Consider the following 23,851-nt stretch of genomic DNA (forward strand, 5'->3'; position numbering starts at 1 on the left):
CTATCTTTTCCAAAAGGGAGGTAAAATGCAGTTTAGGTAGATGGTGGGACAGACTTGCAGAAAGTTTCAGTTGATACAGTCCAAGTTGGCACACCCTTCTATCCAAAGAGGTGACCATCATATGCGAAACCAGATGAAGAAGCCCCCATCAACGTCAGAGGGACAAAAGATAAATGTGGGGGGTGTTTGTGTGTGTTTGTGTGTGTGTGGTTGGTTTTAAGGCAGTTAAGATCAAAGGTTCTCATGTGGCACCCATACCCCTCAGGATTAGAGGATGACCTGTAACCAAACAGTTCAGGTATCTGGAGTCGGTTAAAGAAAGGCTTCAGGTTAACAAAACTGGGTCCACCTGGTGGATGCAATTTTGTACAGACAGCTGCCACCAGCCTAATGGCATGACCAACTGGGAGGATAGTCTCCCTGGGTAATTATAGGGCAACTTCAGGGTACCACTGCCTTGTGTCTTTTAAGGCAGAACACAGAGCTGCTCTTCCAGACAGGCTTTAGGTTAAGACTGGCTTGAGAGGAGGGGAGAAGAGAAAGGATGTTAAAAAAAATATATCTAGGGATAGTATTACTGGCACGCCCTGTGTCAACGCCCATTTTCGAGTTTCGAAAAACAAACTGTAATACTCCACAGCTTCCACTAGATGTTGGCCTATGCACAGCATGTGAATCTAAGCAGATACAAGCATCAGAAATACGATTACGGTGAGTAATGTATCCCATATCAAAAAAAGAATGCAACAAAGTACAAGGGGGGGACTGCATCAGGTAAAGAGGACTTTCCACCTAGCACTAATCAATTAATCTAAAATCTGACAAAAGGCGAGTCTTAATCTGTAGCCATTTCTATTCTCCCTCCCTCGCCATGTATTGTCCTGGGAGAGAACAGTCTAGTATGGTTGTAGTCACCAACTACAAATGTATAGTTCATTATCCTTCAGTCTTTAAAGACTTGACACCTTTCTCAACAGTGTGCTGTTAGATGTTATGGATATTCTTCCACAGCCTCTCGTAAGTGGTGTGAAGAGACCTGTCCTGAGTTGAAGATCGGCGTATCCACCACCTTAGACCAAAACATTCTCTAACTGTTAAGGTGGAATTCCATTTGAGGGTTCTCTTCATATTTGTGGGGTCCCATAAAACTTTTGCTGACTTGTCTGGTTTCTTAATTTTTTGTCATTGTTCTACACTAGTAGCCCTTATGATGAACAGGGTAGGGGGGGTCAAAGTGTGCTGTAATGCAGGCTGGTGGCAGCTCCGTTCAGTTTTGGCTTCACAATCTGTAAACCATTTCCAGTGCAGTAGCCAATTGGATCTACTTTGTAGCCATTTGGGTATTAATGCATGTTTTCAAGGCCCAAGCCTGGTCATTTTATGTTTACCTTTCCTTTTGTCTGTGTGGACCTCGAAGCATGCCTAAAATAACAGTTCTGCTGGCATTTGCTTATTCTGAGCCTAGCCTTTCAATCTCTAGTGTGCCTTAAACTGTGTTAGCCTAATTTTCTGCCCCAGAAAGTACAATCTAGATATTGTTTCAGTATACCGGTTTGGCAGTATTTAGAGCCAGCCTGGGTTACTGGCTGCTATTTTAAAATCAACCCTATTGTGGTGAACGGGGAGGTGTGAGGACTAGCCAAACCCAATCAAGCTAAGGTAGCAGAGCGGCAAGTCTTCGTCTCAGAAGGTCTGTGAGACTGGTCTAGGGCTACAGTTAGTCTACACAGAACACCAATAATTCAAGTTAGACTGGTAAGTACAAAAATATGAAATGATTTATTAGGCCTCTAAAGTTTACACGAAGCAAGTCAAACCTCTGGTCAAATATTGTCACACAATTACTATAAAACCTATCTATATGTTCATCCTTTGGAGAAGAAAGAAAAACTATAATTCAGTAACCAGTGAAACACAGTTGAAGTACTTGTATGCAAGAAATTCAGTAAGGACGTTTAGAGTACCTAGGAAGTTCTCCCCTAATACTATAGTCCACCCCTAAGCTGGTTTGGGGCCTTGTGGCCTAGAAACTCAGTTCCAAAGTTCAACTTCACAAGTAAGTTAATTAAGAGATTTGGGCAATGCCATTTGTTATGATCACAAAGCGAAAAGGGTAAGTAAAGTTAAGCTAAGTGTTAGGAAATATTTCTCTTTGCAACGTTCTCTCTATTGTTCCTTTGGACCGTCTTTCTTTTTTGCTTTGTTTTTTAACCCGATCTGACTTTTTGTAAACTCTTTAGCTTCACTTATCTTCTATTTTGCTCATTGTTATTGGGGGGGGGAACTGATCAGTCCTTCAGAATATCAGTACTGGGGAAACAGTTTGCCTTTTGAATTCTTGTACTTTTTAACATTGAACTGGACTATAAGGTGCTGTGTGCAGTGGGGATACTATTGTATCACCCTAGCTTTTTACACTCGGGATGTTTGGATACTTTTACATGTGCCTAAATCAAGCTAGTGGCAGCAGATATATTTTTACATGTTTCTGCATTATTTTTATGTGCACATTCGCGTTGGCCATATTGTTTGGCCTCATACGCTTCCCCGGGAAAGCTGCTGCTTTCGTGGGCTAGTGCTGCCTTTGTCCTGTGAGCCACAGGACTGTTTTATACAGAGAAATTTCAACGTGTGCCCACGCCCTTAATGTCTGCCCTTTTTAAAATATAGTTTGTGGGTTATGATTTCCAAGAGCTGTGTTTAATCAAGTTACTCCTGATGAACTATTCTTAGAAATTCAATAATTGATATATTATACACCAAACTGAAGGCCTGAACCAAAAACAGCTTCAGAAGTGTTTATGGTTTTTATTCCTACTAATTAGTTGATAGTTTCACTTGTTTTAAAACAATATCACATGAGCAACACCAATTCATTCATACCACGTTCACTCTTTCCAATCATACATGTCTACACATTTTATTTCTTCTGGAACTTAGTGGACACTGGAGTGTGCCCTTGCATCCACGGTTCCAAATGACTGTAAGGTGGCTGATCTGGTTGCCCAGGCAACCATCAACACAAGATGATCACCCAGTAGCGTCATTGCCCCAGGCCCGGGTAGTGATTGGCTTGCCCAGCCTGACCGCTCCTTCCCTCCCTCCTTAAAGGGAGAAGAGGGAGACCAGCAGGCGAAGCTGTCGGGAGAAGGCCGGATGACAAGGCCTCGACTGCTCTCGGCAGATCTCTGCTTCTCAGATACCACCAGCCGCTAACCAATGCCATACTGAAGCTCTTCAAAGTAAGGAGTTTTTCCAAAAGGAACGCTGGGTCCCTTCTCAACGGCACCCTTGCCTTTCCCCACAGCAAACTTGTCAGCCTGTTTAGCGGATAGGTCTACACGTCTTCGAGCGCGTACCCGCACAGCCCTGCTCCCCTCCCATACCCCACCAGTCTTCACCAGGAACTCAAGACTGGGGTCAAGGTTCATGTACCGCTGATCCAGCTCACCCAGTTTAAAGGCTGTGGATGTTCCACTACTCCCTGGGCCACCCATGTGAGGTTGCACAGGACGCTATTGTCTGTAAGACTGCGCTCTCACGCCATAAGACTAACACACACACACATCAGGCTGCCCCCAGGGGCCATAACCCTCTGCTGAGCACCCAGCACCGTCCTCGCCCGCTAGTGCTCCTGTAATTACAGAAAGGGATCTTCAGTCTGCAGTAGTGCCTGCCCTTCGCTCGGAAATTAAGGTAATCTTTACGACGCCTATTACAGTCGCCTCCCAGGATGTCAGTGTATACGCCCCTATGTCACCACCTCCTGATGCCTCTGCTGTTCTTATGCACCCTGATATGGCCACACTTGCTTTGCCTGTGAATCTTGTTACCGCCACACTTGCTGTGCCTGTGATTGCCAATCCTCAGACTGCCATACTTGTTTGCCTTTTGAATACCAATCCTGATACTCCCACACTTGCTATGAATCTTGATATTACCAAACTTGCTGCACCTGTGAATGTCAATCCTGATACTCAACAATCGCTGTGAATCCTATTACCACACTTGCGGTGTCTATGAATCATGATACTGAAGAAGGAAGGCAGAAGGATATAAGGATCAAATCATTGGTGCCCCAATAGTCGATATTTTGTCTGGAAGGAACTGTCATCAACAATATGTTGTTTGGAACCATTAACATTATAATGGAAATTAATTGTAATTCTCTTAATATCTTAAAACACCTATGTTTTAGAGATTCAATTAGTGAGTGAATGTATGAATGCATGATTAGTATGTTTTTTATAAAATTGATTAAAATGATTAATGGTTTTTTATACAATCTAAATAAAATTAAATTGATTTGATCCTTATATCCTTCTGCCTTCCTCCTTCAGTTGTCCTCGCACTCCTGGTACCTCCTTTGTTGTATGTTGTATTGTGTCTCTACCTCAAGGGGCCAGTGATAGTTGAAATCCCCACCTTGGGGTTTGTTTATGAATCACGATACTGCCACACTTGCTGCACCTGTGAATTACGATACTGCCACACCTGCTGTGCCTGTGAATCTTGATAATGTCACACTTGTTGTGCCCAGTCCTGATACTTGTTGCCCCAAGTTACAGCCCATTGTTGCTACCAGTGTGTATGTAATTTCCAATAATGATACTGCCATACTAGGTACCCCTAGCATACCCACAGTAGCCATTGAATCCATCCCCCCCCTTGTCCACCCCACTCCCCTCCCCCAATCCTGGCACGTCGTCCCCCCTCAAAACCCTCACCCCCCAACTTAGCTGTGCCCTCATCAATGCCCGTTCTCTCCCAGTTCATGCCTTGGACGTCCATGACCTAATCACCAGTTATAACCTTGATCTATTGATTAGTGAAACCTGGCTTAATGAAGCGTCCGGCCCAGCCGTTGGAATCCCATCAGGTTACACCATCTTTAGGCAAGACTGCCCACTCCAGAAAGGCGGAGGGGTAGCCCTCATAGCCAAATAGACTATTCGGATCAGAAGGATGGAAGGGGAACTAGGCTGTAATAGTGACTATCTTCTTAAAGTCAACCCCTCCCTAACTGTACCATATCCCTCCATGTGGTCTATTGACCACCATGGCCTGTATCAGACTTCCAAGAAGCCCTTTTCCATACCCTCTGACAACTTATAAAAGTCCACCAAATCATCCTCTGGGGAGATCTCATGTACAAAGATGAAAGCCTCCTTAAGGCAACCGTGGGCAAATCCTTAAAACAGATTTGAACTGTTAGGGAGAATTTTCAGTTTAGTGCTAAATTCCTCCCACCTTAGGGACCCCCAGCTCTTTTGCTGAACTTCGGGACTTTGTACTTTTAATCCTGTTTTCTTTTTTTTCTTTTGGTTGTGGAGTCTGACAAACTCCATAGGCATCATCTTTTACATTGTCACACAGCACCCTCAGTGCAGTGGCACAGGGAAGTCTTTCAGATTTCCCCAATGTTTAAATGCCTTCTCTTGGATAAACTGTTTCCAAGAGCAGTGAAGTGAAATTGACTTTACTTATATTTTTAACTTTCTAGACCCAGCACACATTATCTTACAATAGGGTGATGGAGGGGTTACTTGGTATCCCCTTAGTCTAGTTTCTCATGTAACATTTTTGGTACCCTTTCCTCAATGAATGGCTGGTGGCAGTGGTGGTTTACTTTTAACTACCTTCGTGTGCTTTTACCGCGGACTGCGTTGGCAGCTGCAGTAAAGCGCCCAAGGGTGCAATTTTTGTCAAAATGGGCCCGGTCTTTTTTTTCCCCCCCGTTTCTTTGTGGAAATGTCCTCCTTGATTTACTCTGCGGGCCAAACCAGATTTGGTCCCTTTGTTCATTTTTGTCTTTGGCGGGATTCACGAGTGAAGCCCGCCTCTGGCTCCAGGGTGTCTGACGAGGGCAAGAAGCGAGGTATGTGCCCGGAACTCCCTGTGCTTAGTCTCTTAGGAGACAGGAATGCACTCCTAGGTGATTGGCCGGCTGGCTATCCGGCAAGGACAGTGGGTGACTGAAAGCTGGTCTGGAATGCATGGGAGAAACCTACATAAAAGGTTAGGCTTTTTGGCTTGGAACGCAGTCGACCACTGGACGAAGGAATCCAAAGAAGAACTTGGAAGAGATGCCTGCTGCAACTCTTGGACCGTTAGTTTGCCGGGTGAAGCACTGCTGCTGTGCTGAAGAACAGAATTCGCCTCGACTAGAGAAGCCCTGCAAGGACGACTTCACCCCTTGGGTAGGTGGGACCAATCAACTCCAAAGTAAGCCACCTGGACATCCTCTCGAAGCTTGTTGTATTTGCACCACAGTTGCTGCTGGAACCAGGGAGAGGAATTCCAGTTTGTGTTACTTTTAAGTTGGCCAAAAGCCCCAGGAACAACCTCTGGACACCCAGGAAGCAGGACTGGCCAAGCCTGACAACAAGGTGCTGGACCCCAGATGCAAGGAAAGCCCATCTCAACAGCCAAGAGTCCACGGCAGTGCTATTTGCTGAGACTCGAGGATCTGAAACCGCAAAGTGCCACTGAATAGAAGTTGGTCCTTTTTCTGTCGTCAACTGCCCCGTTGCAGTGCAGGAGTCCTCTAGACGTCCTCTATTGTCCCCACGACTGAGGCCCAGGATCTGCAGAGCTGCACAGGAACAGAAGCCAGCTGGAACCATTTTTCCTCTAACCAAAGGTACTGTAAAGTCTAAGAACTTCCGTCTTTTTGTGTAACCTCACTTGTTCTCAGTGGAAACTTGCCTTGGTTGCTGCTATAGATTTGCTAACAGCTTCTTTACCACACAAGCCTAATAGGCTTGTGGCCTACTTTGATTTCTTCTTTTCTACAAAGACTACTAAAACATTGTGCAAGACTTTTGTTACCTGCAAGAATTGCTTCAGCTCATCTAGACTTTTGCCCAATTGACTTTGGCCTGGCCTGGCTCCCTGAATGACTTCTTCCCTCTGACGTGTTTTTTATTCCTTCCAGGAAGGGGTTAACTTACTTTGGCTTGTGGGTTACCAAAAGTACTTACCTGCTTCAGAATATTTTGAGATCTCGTTTTATTCTAATCTTTTTCTTTGACATACTCCTACGTATTGCCCTAAATGCGACAGTGATATATTAATGTCCAGTGTGCTAGCTATTTAAGTCACCTGAGAATGTAGGAAGTCTGTGTCCCATCCCAAATGGGTACTTATTGATTTAGTGAAACTAAGAGTGTGTATTTTGGAGTGTATTTGTGTGGTGGTGTAATACTACCCCTTCTGAAGTTGGCTTACTCAAACAGTTAAATCAATTATTGTTTAATCAAGAAACCTTGTGTATAAGAGTGTATTTGAATACTAGTCAGTTTGAATCTCTAACTCCCCTACAGCTCACATTGACCCCTCTTGAGATAAGCCTGGATGCCCAACACGCTACCAACCTGTGTAGTACAGACTTCTACCAAAGGTTGGGTTTCTAATGCCAGGAGGTCAGGGTTTTAGTCCACCCAAACGGTACTGCATACAATCTTGCCTAACATGAACAAATTGGTATCTTGATTAAACAAAGGCAGCAGTGTAGGATCCCTGCCACTTAGGCTGCCCAGTGGCCAGGAACTAAAATTTTAAAAAAGATTCGGAAAACTTATGGTGTGCCAGATAATTTTGTTTTAATAGTTTATTTTCAATATTGAACTAAAGAAAAATGTATTTGACAAATTGCCAGTTGTGGCAAATATTAGTTTGACTTTTCCAAAGACAAATTCTTGTCAATATTCATATTCAAGATAACATCTTCAAAACACATTTATAGTATCCTTAATATCCTCAACACGCGTTTCCCCGCATCAATTTATGCGGTTCATCAGGAGGAATGATATACTGTTATGTAGCCTGTTCACCAATTTAAATTTTATATTATTTGCATCATTTATTTTAGTAGCAATGCGATACACCACTTGATTCAAATTACTAGAGGTGGAAGTACCAGAAAGTTGTAGCTTGCACGATTTCCCCATAAATATTCCCAATTTTTCTTTTTACATTTTGGGAGATCTCAACCTAGGCCTTGACGACACTGACTCCCAAGCAGCCTCCCTTAATAAAGCCTCATCTACCCTAGAGTTCAGACAGGCCGTTATGGAGCCTACTCGCATCAAAGAATGCACCCATGACTGGGTTTCCCACCATAACTGCCCTCTCACTGTCACACACATCTCCCCTGTTCCATAGTCTGATCATCACTCCTCCATTCGATTTGATCTCAACATTACTAAGGGGTCCCCTAAGCTAGAGATGCCCCTCCCACAGGCACTCACCAGAAGCTCTCGTCAGCTCACTATGGAAAAGCTTGCACCATACCTCCTGGTGCCGGCCCTTCAGCCCTCCCTTCTCCAACAACCTGGAAACCCTTGCTAGTTGTCATGATTCCTGCCCCTCATGTCCCCAGCCCTCCAAGATGTCAGGCTGGAGCCAGGCCACGATCACCTACATGGCCCTCAAGGGCCTCTCCATCCCTCCAAAGACCCACTTGGAGTCAGACTTGGCGCTTGTGGCACCAGACTCACTCCCATAGGATAACATTGGGGATTGGACTTGTAGTGCTTTGATGGGGACAAGATGGATGCCCCCACATATTTCGGTTCCCAGAACTGCATTTGCAGTCTAGTCTTTTGGGTGTGGTTCAGGCCAGAGACTATTTAAGCCACGCCCAGGCTGAGAAACATGCTTTGTGTTTTCTGCACCGGCAGCGTGACACTGTGTTCAGATCGGTCTCTAGTAGGCCTGCATCTATCTTCTGCGCTGGTTAGGCAGAAACCTGTGCAGTTCCCTCTGGGACCACTGCAAAAGATTTAGGACTACAGGTGTTTGGCAGTAAACCCACTTGGTAGCAGTCTGTACCACACAGATTCCCTTGGTAGCTGTGGCTGAGCAGTCAGACTTCCCTCAAGAAGAGTTAGGCAGTATACAGAGTATTCATAATAGGTCAAGAGCACACTTTAGAACAAGTAAACACTGACCAGGGCTTGGTGTAAAAGAGATATAATTATTAATTTAACCCTTTAAATGCCAGCGACGAGCCGGTTCGTTGGTAAAAACCGCTCCAGGTTGCCACCGACGAGCCGGCTCGTCGGTGGCACTTAAGGGGTTAATGAGGGGGGAAATGCTGGCGGGTTTGGGCGGTGAATACCGCGATTTTAAAAAAAAACCCATTGGCACTGGGGGGGAACCTCAATGGCACTTAAGAGGTTAAAACCACATCTAGAAAAACACACAGGCACTAATAGTAAGCAATTCAAAAACATGGTCACTAAAAGATATACACTCCCTTAAAAGAATGTTAGACCAGTCTTAAGTAAAGCCCCACTTATTTTCAGACAGCGGTGAGCGCTTAACGTAGATGGCACTCTAATTGTTCGTTTTTTAAAAAAGGGAGAGAACAAGTTGAAACGGATCCGAACACTTTTATCAGAACATAACAAGAGAGGAAGGCAAAGTAAAACCGTGAAGTTAGAGTTCAAGAGGCCGGATCCACTTTCAGAGGATCCAAACACAAAATGTCCAAGGTCACATGGTTGCAGTGCACAAAAGTCTTGTAAAGGTTCAAAAAGGAGTTGGACCAAAGAAAGGGACCAGTTAGAGGGTCAAGGCGGCCAGCCCAGCCCAGTCCAGAAGGTTAAGGGGTTATTATTACCTTGTAGCAATCTTTAGAAAGGGAGGCCTGGCGGACACGGTACCTTAAAGTGGTGAGAACGCTCCAGCGGGGGCAGTTGTTCCTGGCAGCGGGTGCAAGTCAGTGCTTCGTCCGGGGGAATAGAGGATCTCGTTGTGGAGGAAAACAGGAGTCCGTTGCACTTTCAGGGAAGAAACCAGCCGCAGAGTTTCTCAGGTACAAGGAGCGGTCCGGTGATTCGCGGTTCAGTGGTGAGTGGCTATCCGGCTGCCGGGGTGCTTGGCACGGGCAGTTCGACCACAAACGGTGCTGGGTGAGAAGAAAGAAGGGTAAACTGGTTGTGCCCACCAGTCAGGGGAAGAAGCCTCTCCAGCCGGGAGATCTTCTCTGTCGGGGGGAAGTGGTGAGTCGGTTCTGCAGGGCTCCACCGGTGGTGTCGTCGTGGTAGGTCGGCTTAGCTTCTCCCTCGTCGGATTCTCAGGTCCTGTGGCGACTTCTGAAGTTCCAGTCCCCAAAGCCCTGCTTTTATCTAGAAAACCCCCATTCACTCAGCCTAGCTGTCACTCAAACATGCTAAGTGGTGAGCCGGACGGCTCACCACTTGGGCCAATCACACAAGAGTGCGACTTGAGTTACCAAGGTAACTCAGTCCAGGGTGCCTAAACCCCCTCCCATACCCCCTGTGGTACCCAGACAGAGTGGCACCACTTTTGAGGCTTCTGTGGAGAAGGCCGCCAAAAAGTGGAACAAAGGGCTCGACTTGGGTTCGAGTCACAGAAGAGAACACAAACGCCATTTTAGAATCGAGTCTTGGCAAAAAATACCAACCGAAGAATTAATATTAATTAAACCGGCGGTATGTTCGAGGCTATGAGAATTAAATAATTAAAGTTGGTAGCCTCGAACGATGGGAAAATCCCATAGGAAAATATTTGCGGTCGAATATAAAAAGTAGTTTCCACTGCCACCAGCCAAAACTAGATCAGGGGGGACGGAGACGTGCCCCCTCGACTAACAGACCCCGGGGCAATCGAATTGCCCCGACCAGTACGTCCACAATATGATGGTTTGTACTGGTTTCTGTTAATAATTTGGGACTAGTAAAGCCAATGGTGACTTTACATGCCCTGGGAGACAGTAGTCAGTCCCAGGGTATGGAGTCTATGGTGGGGTGTCACTATGACACCCCTGTGTTACTGCACGGAGGGTGCTGTGTAACACACACAGGAAAAACACATGAGTGACCCCATAGCCCACAAAACACATTACCAGTCAAAGGAATACCATAAATCATGTCCAAGAGTGGGAGAAAGAGTCTCACTCTTGGCAGGAGGAAAAAACAACTCCAGAAATCCAGCAAAGCTGCTGAGGGACCCACTAGGTTAGGAAATTCACCCTAAAGAGAGAATTCTCCCTAACAGCGCTCAGCTCCTGCAAGAACACCGTTAGGAACAGCCTTACCTTGCAGCGCTTCTGCCCATCATTCATTGCTTCTTCTGTTCTGTGGCATCTTCGGCGGTGTCATTCCCATCCCGGCACGCCGCTTCCTAAGGGAAAAGAAAAGGCATTAGTAAGCATTCAGCAAATCTTCGCTTATTTTTAATAAACGTTTGTACGAGCTTCAAACGTTTACCTGAATCCCAGCCGCTCTGGGGGAACTCTGTCTCCGGAACTTCTCATCCATCTGCAAGAGGGAAAAGACACGCCAGGTTAGCGTGGAAACATCTAGAGGCGCTGCATACCGCGCTTACTCGCACATCGCGCTCTCACTCACCTTCAGTGCTACTCATCTCAGCAGCACGTCGCCATCCCCGGACGCCGGCCATCATCTAAGGAAAGGAATGAAGTTACAGAACTGTTCAAAAGACTACTCCTACGTCCCGTCCCCTTTCCTCCATACTTATGGGACATCTCTCCGTCCTGTGGGACGGGACCGGAGCAATTTGTAAAAAGCAAACACATTTTTTCCAAAAATGTGTCCTTTCTCTTTCTTGCACGGGGCCCGGCACGCGGCCCTAACCCCACCCATCTTGGCTCCACCCCACGCATCGCCCATCAGTCCTTTTCTCTGCTCGATCGGGGCCAGACGCCCTTGCATCCTCAGAAGATTTTCTTCCCTTTTTTCCTCTGGCTCTCGCTAGCGTTCGTTTACTAGTCCGTCTTTCAAGTTAGACTTTCCAGATTGTTCATCGTGTCACCGTCGCTTCGCGCGGGCAGATCCCCATCCTCTTTGTTTAGAGTGTTTGGGTCCGGAACACTGTTGGGACTCATGTTTTTACTGTGACTCCCTTTCGGTCCGGGCACTTCAACGTCGATTGGAGCGGTGGGAGGTGGTGTTCGACGAACTCTGCCTTCGCATTTTCAGGCGTTCTACGACGAGAAGAAGAAACGCCCGGTAAGTTCTTTACTTTTCAGAGAACCCTGGCCTGGGGGGGATACCTTCCCAGGTTCCTTTCGGTCCGGGAGGGGCGTTGATCGCTCTGTTACCGGGGTTCTCCCTGAGGTGCCCGTTGGGCCTAATAATTCTACCGGAATTTTCTCAGAGGATATCCGTAAGGGTCCTGTGAATACCGGAATACGCTCAGAGGCCCCTCCTGTGGGGGCTATTTGTATACCCAGTTCTACTGAATCGTGGAGTACCAGAGCTCGCTCTGAGGCCTCTGTCGCTTCCCTCAAAAACAAGACCGTGGTGCGCCCCGAGGCCTTGGCTGGGCTTGTGATTATCGAACGGATGTTCGAGGCCCGCGCAGATAAGGCTGTTACCGGGCCTGGGTCCGAGGTCCCTCGTTCAGAGGCTAAAGCTACCAACAGTTCTGAGAGACCAGACAAGGCTTTGTCGGTGAAAGCGGTTGCTCACTGTTCCCGCTCTTGTGGTGACACCAGATCTGTTGAGGGGGTCAAAGAAGCAAAGTTCTTCTTTTACCGGCAGTGCCAAGGTCATTCCTTCGAAGGCTCAGTTAGCGGTTGGTATGTCACAAAAACTTTCCAGGCCTCAAAGTACCGGCTCTGCCGAGGTTCCTTATGTTAAGGCTAAGATTAAGACCCCTGCCTTCCTCACGTGCCGCAGTACCCCTCAGATGAGGACAAAATGGTGCCCGTTCCCGCCATGACCGCAGCGGCCATTTTAGGTGCTACCCCTACAACTACGCCATCGGCCTCTGGTGTAGGGCTTGGTCCCTTGGGTGAAACTAAAGTCCCTTGTGCGCATCCTTACCGGCCGGTTTATGATTGAAACGCCGGGATGCCTCTTCCGCACAATATTTTGTTGCCCGCGGGGGCGGCACTTTTGATTTATGTGGATACGTCGGCCTTTGTGGCACCCTTCCCCGTTACGTCCCTGGATTTGTCCACCTCATGAGAGGCCTCCTCAGGTTCCGAAACAGTTTCCGGAGGACGCCTTTTTCGTTAAATTTCAAGCGCTTATGCGCACGGACCCCATGAGGGAATATTTTCAAGGAGAGATGTCCACCTATGCTTCCGTCTCCACCTGTTCCTCTTGTGGTTCTGTCGGCGCCTCCCTTGCCCGTGGTGCCTCCCCCGGCTCTTCCGCCTTTACCTTCTTTGTCCCCAGTGGACAAGGCAGTGCCTGACACAGCTCAGCAGGATGCTGACCTGTCAGATGATCCTGAAGGCGATCAGTACAACAAGGACCTTCCCCGCTCTATCAGAGCCTTTCATGACCGGGTACTGGACATGAGTTTCTTGGATGTTCCGGTGCCCGAGGCACCCGCTCCGCAGGAGGGTGTGCTTTCTGGGGTGTTCACCCTGTCTCCCTTGGAGCATACCGGCCTGTTCCTGCAGAAGGACGTTCTGGCTGAGGTCCAAAGAGTCTGGGAAAAGCCACACTCGGGACTTTTTGTCAATAAGATTGACGCGAGGTACAGGCTACATTCCTCGGAAGAGGTGGCCCTGTCGTCTTGTCCGCCGCTCTCCTCCACAGTGGTGGCTGCGGCTACGTTGCAATCCAGACCTGCAGCATCATCTTCCACGACGGCTACTCAGGTCTTGGGTAAGGAGGACAAGCTCCTTGACTCCCTAGGGAGGAACATCTTTGCCAACTCAGCCTTGCAGCTCAGGCAGGCAAATGCTGAGTTGATATTGGCGGGAGCTAACATGCGGATGTGGAAAGGTCTGTCAGAGTTTGAGGAGCACATCCCAGTCGAGAAATTGGAAGATTTCAAAGGAGGCCTTTCCGACGCCACGGTCTTGGCCCAGGATCTCCTGGAGGCTGCGGCTCATCACGTAGACACCTCGGCTCGGGGCCTGATGCTGGGGGTTGATACATCACGGCAGGCGTGGCTGCATGCCACTAAATTTTCTAAGGAAGTGCAAGACAAGGTGTTGGACCTTCCATTCGATGGTAAGGAGCTTTTTCATTTTACTACACCTGTAGATCTCACCAAGACCAAGGATAGCACTCTGACAGCTAAATCATTGTCTGTTCTGATCAAAGCTCCTTTCAAATCCCAGAGACCGTTGTCTCAAAGTCGACCCTCCTCTGGTTTTAGGGGCTTCCTCGACCGCAAATATCGCAGAGTGGATACTCCTGCAGGGAATAACCGCTGTAACCGCGCACAGTTTTTCTCCCGCTCCTCAGCCTCCTCATCAGGTTCAGGTGGCACCGCCACCGATAAACCTACTAAATGAGGGTTGTCCACGCTCGCACGAGACCCTGGTGGGAGGACGCATTGCGTCTCATTGGGAGGCGTGGCAGACCATCACAGAAGACAGATGGGTCTTGTCGCTCGAGCGGGCTTCCGCTTACCTCTACCCCCTACACCACTCCGCAACCCTCCTTTTCAGCTGTCGGGCTCGCCCTCCCTCAAAGCTGAGGTTCAGAAACTTCTGGACCTCAGAGCTGTGGAACCTGTTCCCCTTGGGGAGCGAGGGGTGGGCTTTAATCCTGGCTGTTTACGGTGCCCAAACCCAACCAGGCTGGCCTGCGCACCATCCTAGACCTTTCCCAGTTCAATCTTTTCCTACCCCAAGAGAAATTCAAGATGATTACGCCCAGCCAGATACGCTACTCCTTGCAGGCGGGCGACTGGCTCAGCGTTGTGGATCTTCAGGACGCGTACAGGCATATCCTGATTTGGAACCCACACAGGAGAGACCTCCGCTTCTCTTTGGCAGAGGAGCACTTCCAGTTTCGAGTGCTTCCCTTTGGCCTCAGCTCGGCGCTGCGTGTCTTTACGAAGATGATGTCTGTGATTGCGGCCTATCTTCGTCTCAAGGGTATCCATGTTTATCCGTATTTGGACGACTGGCTCTTACGCAGCCCTTGTCCGCTAGCAGCAGCGGGCAATCTCCAGTCTCTCCTTCAGCTCCTGTTCCATCTTGGGCTGTCGGTGAACTGGCGGAAATCTTCCATGATGGTCTCGCAGGACCTGATTTTCCTGGGTGTTCGCTGGAACACGATCGACTGCAGAGTGTACCTGACCGGGGGCAGAATGGCGGATCTGTTGGCCACGTGTCAGATGTTTGTGCAGTCGGAGAGCATGTCAGCTTGGTGGTTCCAGAGGCTTCTGGGCCTCATGGCCTCGTGCGTGCTGGCTCTTCCTCATCTGGCCTCACCCAGATGGCTCTTCGGAGTTCCTGGCGTCAGGCTGTGGACCCGGATTCCAAGCGGATAATGATTCTTGATTCCATGAGAGTGGACCTGGACTGGTGGTCATCTCTCAGCAACCTGTCAGTGGGTGCGGGGTTTCAGGACCCAGCCCCCACGGTGACGATCACGACAGACTCCTCCCTGCTGGGGTGGGGTGCGACGTTAGATCATCTTCAGGTCTCGGACCTCTGGTCACCTCAGGACAAGCTCCTGCACATGAATCATTTGGAGCTTCTGGCGATCTTTCTGGCGCTCAAGGCGTTCAGACCGCTCATTGCCAACAAGGTGGTCCGCATACGCACGGACAATGTGGTGTCAATGTATTACATCAACAAACAAGGGGGAACAAAGTCTCCCCCCCCCCCCCCCCCTTCGTGGACCTGTCTATCCAGATATGGGAGTGGACCGTGCTTCATGGTGTCTGGCTGCTTGTTAGTACACATCCCGGGCCAGCTGAATGTCACAGCTGATGCCCTGAGCCGGCGGACAGTGGTTAGCTACGAGTGTGAGTTGAAGGCGGAGGTCCTCTCATGGATTGTCTCACGTTGGGGCACACCAGAGGTGGACCTCTTCGCTACGGTGGTAAACAAGAAGCTTCCTCAGTATGCCACCAGAGGGGGGCTGGGAGCCTCCTCTCTGGGGGATGCTGGCGAGATTCCATGGCACAACATGAGAGCTTACGCCTTCCCGCCTCTGGTTCACCGGGCAATTTGGAAGTTGAAGAATTCAGTGAAATGTTCCCTTCTACTCATAGCCCCGTGGTGGCCGGCCCAGTTTTGGTTCTCAGAGCTTCAACACCTGTGTGTATCCACCGATCAGGTTACCAGTAACTCCCGATCTTCACCAAGGGGAACAGCAGCTGTGGCGCCCCTCCCCTCAATCGCTCAGCTTGACGGCATGGTGCCTGAGTTCAAGTCTTTAGAGCATCTGAATTTGTCTACGGATAACATGCGTATTATCCAGGCAGCCAGGAAACCCTCGACCAGATCTCAGTACAAGGGTAAATGGCTCAGGTTCTGTCATTGGTGTTTGGAGAAGAAGTTGGATCCAAGGGTGGCCACGATTGACACAGTGCTGTCCTTCGTGTCCTCCCTAGCAGAGTCAGGGGTTCATGTTCTGTCATGCAAGACTCATCTCTCAGCGGTTTCCGCTTATCTTTCTACAGACCAGTGTTCTTCCCTGACTAACCCAGTGGTGAAGAGGCATTTTGCTGGCTTGACATGCTTCTACCCTCCGGTTCGTAATCCGCACCCGCCGTGGGACCTAAATGTGTTCCTGACGGCACTGTGCCATAAACCCTCTGAACCAATGGCTACTGTGGACCTCAAGTACTTGTCCTGGAAAGTGTCCTTTTTGGCCGCAGTTATGTGAGCAAGGAGAGTGAGTGAGCTCCAGGCATTGTCGGTGGAGCATCCTTTCTTGGTCTTTCACAAGGACAAGGTAGTCCTTCGGACGAACCCGGCCTTTCTGCCGAAGGTTGACTCTGAATTCCATCTGAATCAGTCTATTTCCCTACCGGTCTTTTTTCCGAACCCTGCCTCTGAGGCTGAGAGGGTTCTACACTGTCTTGATGTCCAAAGAGCTCTTAAGTTCTACCTGGACAGGACTTCTGAGCTTAGGAGTTCTTCTCAACTTTTTGTGACCTTCAGTAACCCTCAGGGCAAGCAGGCGTCCAAGGCAACTATTTCTCAGTGGATCGCCGCCTGCATCACAGAGTCTTTCACCGTCCAAGTGCTGAAACCTCCTAAGGGTATTGATGCACACCTGGTGCGGGGCAAGGCAGTCGCGGTTGCTTTTCAGAAATATGTCCCCTGGGAGTCCATCGCTAGGGCAGCTATTTGGGCCTCCCCATCTGCTTTCTGTAAGCATTGTCTCGACATGAGCTGAAGGACTGACGCTCCGTTTGGTCAGGCTGTGCTGAAGAACCTGTTTCAGTGAGGGGTATTTCCATCCACCCGTAGTTCCTGTAAGGAGTGCTTGGGAATCTCCCATAAGTATGGAGGAAAGGGGACAGGACGTAGGAGTATTACCAGGTTACTCACCGTAGTGACCACCTTACTCCTAGTTCATAGTCCCCTTTCCTCAATACGCCCGCCCGCCGTCCCCTCTAATAAGGTTCCTCTGTTATTGCTAATCGGTCTTTGACCTGGCGATAGCAAAGGAGAAAGGACACAAAGAGAGAGGACACATTTTTGGAAAAAATTTGGATACTTTTTACAAAGTGCTCCGGTCTCGTCCCACAGGACGGAGAGATGTCCCATAAGTATGGAGGAAAGGGGACTATGGACTAGGAGTAAGGTGGTCACTACGGTGAGTAACCTGGTAAATTATACTTACCTGTTGGACTCTTGCCAGTGAAGTAACTAGGCAGCAACAAGCCTGCAACAATTAACGCGCCCCTGTGCTGAAAGCAGGACGGAGAGCACACTTTCCAAGAAAACAAGGTGAGCTGTGGATCAAAGGGAAGGGTTGTACCCCGGGGAAGAAGGGGTTCAAGCACACAGACAATAGGGAGTTAAACTCTACCAATTCTGTGTTTCAGGCCCAGTCTCCAGTCGAGTAGACTCCAGGCAAGGGTTCGAGGTCGTAAGAGGTCAGAACAGGCTGAGTGACGTCCCCGTGGATACCAGGTGAGCGTTACACTAGTGCTTTCAAAACAATCATCTCCCAAAAGGTTGAAGCAATCGCCCTAAGGAAAGCTAAGCACACAAATGCTTGGTTCTCTCGAGTTTCTAGAGTTACATTCAAGGAAAAGGGCAGCGCTCTCTTATTGGTAAACTAACCCTAATGACTCCTCCAAACTAGCTTTTAAGACTTATCTCCAAAGAATATAAAGCTGCCACAATCAAAGCGAAAGCACCTCATCAACACGCGGATTGCAAATGCAAAATCAGGGATCAAAGACATTTTTTCCATCTTCAAAGAGTTTGAAAAGCCTGCCCTCCGCCGACCCTCCATAAAGACGAAGACTGGTGTAATAGTATCCAATCTGCTAGGCTGGACAAACTCAACACTCCTCAAAATAAAATCCTTGCCGATCAACAGGCATCAAGCCATCCATAGTGGCACTCCGATTGACTTGCCCCCATTCGCCTTCAAGGAAATGAGCGAACAAGAAGTAATCGCCCTCCTCAAATCCATCAAACCATCCTATTGCAAAGGGGACGCCTGCCGGGCTCAAATTATCAAAGGTTATGCCCCCACCCTTGCCCCCTTACAGTCTTCATCCATGCCTCCTTCACAGCAGGCCATGTCCCAACTGGCCTTAAGGAAGCATGGGTACGCCCTGTGCTTTAGAAACCCACTCTTGACCCAACAGTCCCAGGGAACTACAGACCTATCACCACAGTCCTGTTTCTATTAAAAATCCTCCACAAGGCAGCTTGTCTGCAAGTCCAAAAATTCCTTGAGGCTAACCACCTTGGCCTCCAGCAGTCAAGTTTCCGTCCTGGACATGGACCCGAAACTGCACTCTTAGATCTCAAAAACCAAATGGCCGATTTCAGAGACATGGGCAAACCAGCGCTCCTTTTGCTCCTCGACCTGTCATCCGCTTTTGACTTGGTGGATCACAATACTCTGCCACCATCTCTTCCGCTGCCAACTTCTCCCCTAAGGCCATAACTTGGATCACCTCGTTTTTCCAGGTAAGGGTCATGAAACTCTTCTCTGCCTGTGCCCACCCGAGATACAGGGCTCTTGCATCTCACTGACCCTTTACAACTTGTTCACTAGGCCACTTTTCAACATTTTGAACGCGCTTGGCATCACATATACCAATTATGCTGATGACGCACAGGTCCTCATCCCCCTCACCAGTGACTGAGTCCGACATGAAAACCCTTAATGCCATCTACTCCACAATCCAAACTTGGATGGCAGAAAACTGGTTGTCTCAACTGTGAAAAAACAGAACTTTTGTTAATTGGATCACGTGCAACCCTGAAAAAAACTATACAGATCCTTCAAGATTGACAACCTGTCAATCTCTATCTCAAGCTGTGAAGACATTGGATGTCTACGTGGACTCCAACCTGACTATGATCAGGCAGGTCAACGCCATAAAATATTCAGCAGCTTATTCTAAACTGCTCAACGCAGCCAGGCTTTTGCTGTCGGAACAGAATTTTCTCACTATAGTGAGAGCAATACATTTGGTCTCGGCTGGACTACTGCAATGCCCTCCTAGCAGAGGCGTCCGCTATAAACATCAGTAAACTACAAACTGTCCAAAATAATGCTCTCAGGGCCACCACTGGCATCTCCAAGAGGGACCATATTTCAGAGACCAGGAAGCAGGGTCACTGGCTCCATCAAAGAGTGGATTGTCTTTAAAACTGTTGCCCTTACGCACAAATGCGTCCATAACACGGCCCCCCTGTACCTTTCTCCAAGAATAGCCAAACCTATCACTGCCAGAAACACAAGAAGGGTTTACACCAACCGAATCTCCACTTCTAAGACCTGGTGGATTTGCGCAGGAGGCGCTAGTTTCACCGTCATGGCTGCAACCCATTGGAACACGCTACCATCTTACATTTGAAGTATTGAGTCGCATTTACCCTTCCGGAAAGCGAGAAAATCTATGATTTTTGTATGAACTAAGCCATATTGGTGCCATTGCTTCCACTTAGGCTGTATTTTTCCACCTGCTATGTTATGTAATTGCTCTTGCTACTGTATGATATACTAACCTGTAACCACCTATGTATGTAACCTTCTAAATTTGCTTTGTCTGACTATATGCTCACTGTAACCATGAGCAAAGTAATCTTGCTGTAACTAAGACTCTCCTGCAACAGCACCTCGATTCCCATGGGCGGCTAGTGTGCTTTACAAATCCCAAAAAATAAAATAAATAAAAATAAATTGTTAACCATTCTATTTGTTTATCTTCCAGGATATGTATTTAGATATATTTAATTGTAGTCTATCTACATATTTCAGCTGGTCTCACACTGCTGATTGGTTTTCTTTCCCTGAGTTACTCTTTAGGGGCAGTGAGATGTTGGATGGCTGATCCACTATACCTTTAGGTTTGGGTCACTGGTTCGCATCGCGCAGGAGACTTGGGCTGTCTTCCCCATACAAATAAGAGCAGAATCTTAAAGAGTCTAGAGAAATGGATTTAGATTAATTACTTCAGATCTGTCTCCTGGTTGGCTGCAGTCGCTTTATCAGTTGTTACGTTATGCACCATCTGTACCCGTGGAAAGTAATTGGTAATTGGCACACTTAAATGGAATTCTTAACCTTAGCTTGCGTCACATCTATATGGAAATGGGAATGTTAGCATGTGCCACACTTAGATGGAATGGTGAATGATAGCAGGCACCACACCCAGACATAATTGCAAGAACAGCAATGCCAACTAACCAATCCACTAACAATTTCATCCCTCTGCATACACCCCTCAAACACAACCCTTAAACGCAGCAAACTTCACTACAGCAACAAAACAAACCGCACATAGCCTTTGCCCAACAGCACACGATAACTACCAACCGTAAAACACCCCAAGCCCAGCCAACAGACCAACCGGGATGAGGCTGCCAACAGCACATCACTACTATCTTCCACTTTTCCAGCTCATTCCCACTAACTCACCCCCTCTACCTTTTTCAGAGCCGCCAGAGCACCAGGAGACCACTCTTGTGGTGATAATGCGCGGTACAAATATCCTTTAACATTAACATCTTCCCTCTGTGACCCCTGTGAAAGCTCTCCATTAGGGCTCCCTAATGTGTGGTCTAATGTGCTCTCTCCCCTACGTATTCACCTTCTCTCTGATGGCCAGAGTCGTCACATTTAGATGCTGCCAGCGCTTGTGGTAGAATTATGAAACCTGTTCCCTTACAGGCAAAATAAGCCACTGTGGCTGTAAAACTGAAGCAAGGTTACTGGCCGGTAGGGGGAATTCTCCCTCCAGTCACAGGCATAACAATGCATGCAGAAGAAAGGATTCCCGCTCCATACTCTCCAGCAGGGGACTGAACTTGGCACTACTCTTCAGATAAATAAAAAATATTGTCTCCAATGCGGAGGGCACATATAGCGTGGATAACATATAATGCACCACTCCGCTCTGCCCTCTGCTCTTTGTTGTATGGCGAATGGGTGCGATTATGATAGTTAAAAATGTGTTTTATTTATAATGTGTATAATTTAGGGTTCATACAAACTTTGCACAGACTAGATATCACATAAAAATTACATTTGGTACATGCATCTAATTTACAAACATTAAACTTAAGAGCCCTAAGAACATGTTTACAACAATATCCTAAAACCTAGATTTAAACATAACTAGTGATCCTATTGCAGTATGTCTTACAGTGAAGTTAAGTACCCTGTGCTTCAATTTCCAGCCTTTATGTTGTCAAATCATTTAAAGCGCTATGTGCAAAACAGTATTCCATGAGTCCAAACAATGCAACCACAAATCACAACTTCTAATATAGTGTCTTAGTTATGTACACAATTTCCCCTGTTAAAATGTGCTTTGCAGTTTCAGGGATATGCGCTATTTGACAGATATGACGGATAAATTAGAGTGAGGGCCACAAATTGTTAAAATGGCACATTTGTTTATCCGCAGAACAAACCTCCGAACTGCTGGGGACGGGCATAAAGACATATATAATTGTGTGGTTTTATAGATATGTGAAACTCTTGTGATGTCCTGATACAATTCTAAAGTTTATTTTTGATTTTGTATAGCGCCGAGCGGCCCAAGCGCATCATAGTGCTGGTTACAGAAGGCTTGTTGATTACATACTTTGGTTACATTCTGTCCGGCTTATTGATTATATATTCTTAGGTTACATTCTTTAGTTACAAACAGGGTTACAGAGGTGCAGGCATGCTCACAGGTTCCATAATGGTTACAGTGGAACGTTGACTCGGTTTGACAAGAGTTCAGGTCGTTATGCAAAGTATGAGCAATTTTCTGAAGACAGTATAGGATTTTTCATTTCTCAGAGCTGGGGGGATTGCATTCCAGTTTTTGGGTGCTAGGTATTGGAAGCTGGCGCCACCCGCTTTGGCTCTTTGAATGAGGGTACGTAGATCTGGTTGGTGAGGTGAGGTCTGGAGGAAGTGCAGGGGGGTAATCCTTTCGGATAGGTATGTGGAGTGTTGAGTGAGAGGCACTTCTGTGTAATTGCTAGTGTTTTGAAAAGAATATGCTCTTTGATTGGGAGCCAGTGGGCGTTGCAAGTGATAGTAATTATTATTCTGATGCTTGTGTAATCTGCTTAGATCACATGCTATGCATAGGCCGACATCTAGTGGAATCTGCAGAGTATTCGTTTTTTTCGAAACTCGACGTTAAAAAGGGGCGTGCCAGTAATACTATCCCTATTGTGACATCCCGTGTACCCATGAGTCCCCACGCGTGTAGGTCCCTCAGATTGTTTTTCCCACCATCGTAAGTGATTGCATATTTGCGTGCATTTCGGCTGACGTCATTGACCTTTCTAACTTAAGTTAGTACTTCTTTCTGTCCTTTACCGATGCCGTGTGTTGACGCGGTGAAGACTCCAGGAAGACGTCGAAGCTGACCGTTACTGACCTTGGAAGGCCCTTTCAGCCTCGGCCTTACAGTAGGGAGAGTAGGGTTGGTCAGCCATGTATATTCCAACCATTTCCCATTGTCGCCCAACTGTCTGCCAACAAAATGGAGCGTACTCTCTAAGTTCTGCCCATCCTGGAATAAGAAATATATACGTGGGTCGACAAACACAGGGTGTGCAACCTTTGTTTGCACAGACCACGACGAGGTTCATTGTCGGGCTTGTAAACTGCTCCGACCCAAGACCCTGAAGGACAGGCGGACAAAGCGTTGGGCCCATCACGCCATGCAGGCAGAGGTTGCCATGGACGTCCCTTCGGACGGCGAGGGTGACGGGGAACCTCGACATTCCCCAGTGCCAGCCCCCGACTCTAACAGACAGGCTGGTGGTCCTGTTACGTGTAAGACACCCAGTGGCAAGGGCACAACACTCCCCCAAAACACTTAAAACACAAGCCACGGCGGTGCGAGCGAAGTCGCACGCAGAGTAGACAACGAAGGGCCGATCCTCTGATCAGAAGTCATCTGAGCGGCCCAAACAGCCGCCTCACGACAAGCCCGCTAAAGCGAAAGACGTCAGACTCAAACACCCCAATAAACAACCCCTCCCCACCCCCCGGCACGGCCTTGCAGCATCAAAAGTAGCCACACAAGCCATCCCCGCAGTCGAGACTAGACCTACACCCGGGGACAAGCTCGGAGTCCGTATTGGCCCGTTCTGCTGAAGAACAGACCCCCCAAGGCCCCTACCTCCAAAAAAGTTTCCTCCAAGAGCAGGGATCATGGAGAAAAGCACAAGTCCAGTTCCTCCAAGGATAAGGACTCGGGAAGGTGGGGGGGTGGGGTTTGATGAGACAGACCTAGAGAGCAGTCATCCAACCAAGAAGTTATTCCTGTCCAAGACGCCTCTGAGGAGCCGGATCAAGCAGAGCAGCCGGATCCCATCTATGTAGATGATGAAGAGCTATATCCCACCTCTACCCATACCCCTGGGGCTATCCCCAGTTCTGCCTCATGGACCGCACAAAAAAATTGATAGTCATGAGTCGTATGACTTGTTTGG

General features: G+C 47.9%; 1 protein-coding gene across 1 annotated transcript in view; it reads left to right on the forward strand.

Annotated features, from left to right (window-relative positions):
- ANKLE2 (ankyrin repeat and LEM domain containing 2) overlaps positions 1 to 23,851 on the forward strand; it is a 496,889-nt gene that overhangs the window by 404,233 nt on the left and 68,805 nt on the right. The gene's annotated exons all lie outside the window — the stretch shown is intronic.

Source organism: Ambystoma mexicanum, chromosome 10, assembly GCF_040938575.1.
Source record: "Ambystoma mexicanum isolate Mex_15411 chromosome 10, UKY_AmexF1_1, whole genome shotgun sequence".
NCBI lineage: Eukaryota > Metazoa > Chordata > Amphibia > Caudata > Ambystomatidae > Ambystoma > Ambystoma mexicanum.